Source organism: Schistocerca gregaria, chromosome 7 (genome assembly GCF_023897955.1).
Source record: "Schistocerca gregaria isolate iqSchGreg1 chromosome 7, iqSchGreg1.2, whole genome shotgun sequence".
NCBI classification, from domain to species: Eukaryota; Metazoa; Arthropoda; class Insecta; order Orthoptera; family Acrididae; genus Schistocerca; species Schistocerca gregaria.
In genome coordinates, this window is record NC_064926.1 from 41,605,062 (window position 1) to 41,611,061 (window position 6,000).

A 6,000-nucleotide genomic window follows, 5' to 3' on the forward strand; every position below is an offset into this window, starting at 1 on the left:
GGACTACATTTTGTAAGGACTCCCCCAATGAATGTCAACCTGGCACCCGCCTTACCAACAATTAATTTTATATGATCATTCCACTTCAAATCGATCCGCAGGCATACTCCCAGATATTTTACAGAAGTAACTGCTACCAGTGTTTGTTCCGCTATCATATAATTATACAATAAAGGATCTTTCTTTCTATGTATTCGCAATACATTTGTCTATGTTAAGGGTCAGTTGCCACTCCCTGCACCAAGTGCCTATCCGCTGCAGATCTTCCTGCATTTCGCTGCAATTTTCTAATGCTGCAACTTCTCTCTATACTAGAGCATCATCCGTGAAAAGCCGCATGGAACTTCCGACACTTTCTACTAGGTCATTTATATATATTGTGAAAAGCAATGGTTTCATAATACTCCCATGTGGCACGCCTGAAGTTACTTTAACGTCTGTAGACGTCTCTCCATTGAGAACAACATGCTGTGTTCTGTTTGCTAAATACTCTTCAATCCAGTCACACAGCTGGTCTGATATTCCGTAGGCTCTTACTTTATCAGGCGACAGACTATGAACACTACGTACGAGGGTCACTCCCAAAGAAATGCACACTATTTTTTTAAACTCCATCTTTTATTCTCCATGTCTGCAAGTTTTACAGTGTGTAGACACATCCTTTAGGAACAATATTTTCATTTTTCCACATAATTTCCATCCCTCTCAACTGCCTTACGCCATTTTGGAAGCAGCTCCTGTATACCTGCACGGTAAAATTCTGGACCAACCTGTTGGAGCCACTGTTTGGCAGCGTGCACAAGGGAGTCGTCATCTTCAAACCATGTTCCACGAAGAGAGTCTTTCAGTTTCCAAAAGAGATGACAGTCACATGGACGCAGGTCAAGAATGTAAGGCGGGTGTTTGAGTGTTGTCCATCCGAGTTTTGTGATCGCTTACATGGCTTTTTGACTGAAATGGGGCCGTGCATTGCCGTGCAACAGCAGAATATCCTGATTTTGCCGATGTGGTCGAACACGACTCAGTCGAGGTTGAAGTTTCTTCAGTGCCGTCGCATATGCATCAGAATTGATGGTGGTTCCACTTGGCATGATGTCCACAAGCAAGAGTCCTTTGGAATCGAAAACACCGTAGCCGTAACTTTTCCAGCAGAATGTGTCGTTTTGATTTTTTTTTTCTTGGGTGAATTTGCAAGATGCCACTCCATTGATTGCCTCTTCGTCTCTGGTGAAAAATGATGGAGCCTTGTTTCGTCACCTGTCTCTATTCTTCGAAGAAATTAATCCCCACCTTTTTCGGACTGTTCCAAAAGTTCGCTGCATACTATTTTTCTTGTTTCTTTGTGGGCCACTGTCAACATCCTGGGAACCCGCCTAGCAAAAACCATTTTTAACGCCAACACTTACAGTATTCTGTAAACACTTCCTTCCCCTATCCCAACGTGGCGCGACAATTCGTTCACTGTGATGCGCCTGTCAGCAGTCACCAATTCGTTAACTCTCTGCACACTGCCTGGTGTGTGTACAGTGCGAGGCCTGCCGCTGCGAGGACAATCCTCAATATTGCCGTGCGCGCTTTCATCACGTAACCTGCTTGCCCACCGACTAACTGTACTGCGATCCACGGCAGCATCTCCATACACCTTTTGCAACCTCTTGTGGATGTTTCCCACTGTATCGTTTTCACGGCACAGGAATTCTGTGACAGCACGTTGCTTCTGACGAACGTCAAGTGTGGCAGCCATCTTGAAGACATGCAGTGACGGCGTCACTCACGGGAACAGGTTGAACTAAGTTTGAAAACAAGCGGATGTATCTACACACTGCAAAACTTTCACACAAGCAGAATGAGAACTGCACTTTTACGAAAATAGTGTGCATTTCTTTTGGAGTGACCCTCGTACTTAGCGTATTTGGAAACGCACAGACTTGATAAGAATCGTGGCTACCTCTTAACATCGTGTCGGACCTGCTTTTTCCCGCCGTGGTGCACCAGCTCCACGTGGGATGGACTCAAACGTTGGAAGTCCGCTGCATAAATACTAAGCTGTCCGTAACTGCGACAGTTTGCCTGGTGGAGAATTTTGTGCACGAGCTGACCTCTCGATTATTTCTTGCAAATGTTCAATGGGATTCATGTTGGGCGATGTTGTTGGGCGATGTTGTTGGCCAAATAAGTCGCTGGAATTGTCCGGAATATTCTTCAAACCAGTCACGAGCAATTGTGCCCCATTAAGACCCACTTTCTCAGCCATTAAAATTCCATCGCTGAGTGGTTGCAAATGGTTTCCAAGCAACCGATATAAGTATTTCCCCTCGGTGATCGGTTCTGATGGCTCTCGATCTTCCACCATGACCGAGTCCATCAACATGAGGTAGCAAATATGACGTAGACAAGTAGGTGGAAACTTGGGCTCTACTATGCCAAGACTGCTTGGTAGCTACAACAGGAAAACACAATTAATTAGCAGGAGTACTGCGACTGGCTGTGTACTCTTTCTGCCTGCACAGACGTTCATCTGTCCCGTTTATCTAGAGGAATCGCATCCAGCGGATCGATCTCTCGCGGTCGTTGACTGACGACATCACAGGTTCAGGTGGACCAGAGAACCCAATCCATTCCCTGTAAACACAGCCCACACCATTATGGAGCCACCACCAGCTCGCACAGTGCCTTGTTGACAAGTTGGGTCTAGGGCTTCGTAGGGCCTACGCCACCTCACCAATTGAAAGTCGGACTCGTCTGTGCAGGCCACGATTTTCCAGTCGTCTAGGGCTCAACCGATGTGGTCACGAGACCTGGAGAGGGGCAGCAGGTGACGTCGTGCTGTCAGCAACGGCATTGGCGTCCGTCGTCTCCTGCCATAGCCCATTAACGCTAAATTTTGCCTCACTGTCCTGACGGATACGTTCTTCGTACATCCCACATTCATCTCTGAGGTTATTTCGTGCAGTTTTGCTCATCTGTTACCACTGACGACTCTACACAACCACCGCTGCTCTCGATCATTAAGTGAAGAACAACGTATTTCTCCACAAACAGACAATGTGGGCAGTAACATGGCCTCTCTGCAACGCCTCCTCGTTGGTCATTAAAAGAATGCTGGGCTATGTTTCTGTGTTAGTGCAGGCTGTGTAAACTACTCGGACTTTGGTCTATCATTCCAGCACGAACTCGTACATAGCGACAGGCGGAGCTGGCTAGAACGACTCGGTGTTGCATGTAAAATCTTAACGAGATAGAAAAACAACGTTCATTAATTCATTGTGGTCCACATTGGGACTGATAAATTGGTTGTACTAAAACGTTGCCAATTTTGGTTTGTGATATTTTTCTGTTTTGTTTTTTACGTCTGCCTCAATGCGAGACAGCTGGTGAGTATATCACATTAACGTAGATTAGAAAGCGGAACAGAAATTGAAATTTATGATTTCACACGACGGGTCATGGAATGGACTGCATCAAACGTCTCTATTCAAACGAGCATTGCCATTTCGAACAATCTTACAGCTGGAGTGGGAAGATGGTGAAGTTTACATGGGGAGGAATAATGACCGAATGGTAATTAATTGAAACCCTCAGCTGCCGACAGGTGTTGTTGATATACCTCAATGGGGACAGCTGAAAATGTGTACCCCGACCGGGACTCGAACCCGATATCTCCTGCTTACATGATCATTGAATATCTCTCCATGAAGTTCCACATTTATCATCTTTCAGGCACTCTTTTCTCAACTGAATCATCAAGTATCAAAAATGTAAAAAAAAATATCGTTACGATTCTCTATGTTGTTGGCAGGGAGTGAACTACCAGAATATGAGTATTGGTAAATGATGGCAAAACGGATGAACTCGGGAACGAAATAAGCACCAAACAGTCACAGCATCCTCTTACTCACAGCAATTAAACATGGAAAACTCAACCCCAAGGGCACGACTAACGGATATTGGCTTCACAGGTGAAGGAAACAAAGCCCAGAAACTAATTGCACCGTAGTGGTGGAGATTCTAATGATCACCACTGATCCTCAGACTACTAATGTCTTCTCTGCCTTGTCCGCACTCATGATGTTAAAAAACTTGTGTGGGAGACTGTGGCATGCCAACATTGTTAACGAGCCAACACCTCTAAGTCATTCTGCTAAATGCAAAAAATATTCATAAATTTAGATATCGATTGTCGTATTCGTTGTGCTCGGCTTCGGAAGATTTGATCACTCATTAAATTTGATCCACGGATACACATTCATGCCTTGCAAGCAAAAAGCCAGCCGATCTTACAAATAATTTATCATTCAGGTGCTACCAAAAATATCAATAATGCTGGAAATTGGATTAAAGCAACTCAATGAACACCTACGTCGGATTGTGAAATAGCTGAATCGAACTCGCCTATATGCGACTTACATTAGCAATGTTCATAAGAGCATGTCTTACTCAGCTTGTGGTCGCAGCTTCCCTCTGTTCTTCAAAAGTTTTAGAAAGCCACCTTAGTCAACACTTGACCGGTGCATCTATACAGGATGGGGAGGCATTTGGCCAATCACAAAAACGCGCAGGTGGTGCCACAGCCTGAGCAAATCTGGTGTGCACAAGGAAACCAATGAAGCTTTTGTGCCTTACTCCTAGCTTAGTCCACCTGGCGAAATTCGAACACAAAAGTGAGTGGAAGTTGCACGGCTTCTAGCGTACGCACTAACTTGGCCAACAACATAGCGTAATTTTTAAAACGAGTGGGAAGCACATTCCCTACTGCCAGCTCAGGATACTAGACAGATGTGAAAAATAAGATTATTTTGATAAATGCAAAGAAATACCCAATTACTCATGCATCAACGCTTTACAGATCTCATTCTTGAAGAGAAATCTAGCTAAAGGAATGGCACATGATGCTGTTGTGAAGTGGAGTGAAATCAAATTAATGTACAATGGTTTCCTATGCAGTCTTTCTCTCAATTCTCATTTCATATAAAGCCAATAGGAGCAGATTAAATTGCTGCAGCAATACTAAGAGCGGTGGAACACTATAAGTGGTTGACTATTCATAGCAAAACAATGAATCAAAAAATCGTTACAAAAAAAATTACAAAAACTTTTCAGCAAAGGAACATTATTCTTACGCACATTTGGATCATGCAACATTTCCAGAAAAGTACCTGTATAATAAAAAATGAATGTACGTGATGTATGTATGTAAGTACGTATGTTCCACATCCCCTACTGAACCACTGGATTTATTTCAACCAAACGTCGTGCACATATCATTTACTGTCTCGAAAGAAGGGCCGTGGGGGTAGAAATAACCTATCTATAAAGGGTGGGAATGGGGCTGAAAAAGCAGTATTTGAAAAAAAGAGCACATGGATACTTGAAAGAAATTTGACACATAATTTCAGTCTTTCATAAAAGTTTTTCTCGATCACGACCCCCACGAAATGATAAAGGAAAAAAGCTTACTACATTTTCGCTTTTTTTTCATTGAGCTCCTGCCATTTGGCTGTAACAATTTTTATTTTATGGTTATGTGATCCAGATTTCGGACTTTGGCCATTTTCAAGTGCTAAAACTGGTGTAAGCAACAAATGTATAAATCACAAAAGAAGAGACAGAGCAACCATGAAAAACAGCGTATAAATACCTTGATTCTTTACGTTGCTTATATGTCAAAAGACTTCAGACTCGTATGAAATACAACTTCTTGTAGTAAAACCACATCTCTCATACGTAAAAGTGAGAATATCTCTAGAAGACCTAATTATATTGCAGACTTTCATTTCTGGACCCTGTAACCCAGCTATTATATGAAACTGCTAACCAATAGGCAGGTATACGTCCAGCTATTGTAGCTGGACATATAGGTGAAACGATCTTCGAAAGGTTGCTTGAAAGACATCAAAGTCTGCACAATGCAATCTGTGGTATGTTAGGGAACAAGGTAGCTGAAGTGCTTATTTTGAGTGATAATTGCATCATTTTTGCATAGATTGGTATGTAAGAGTG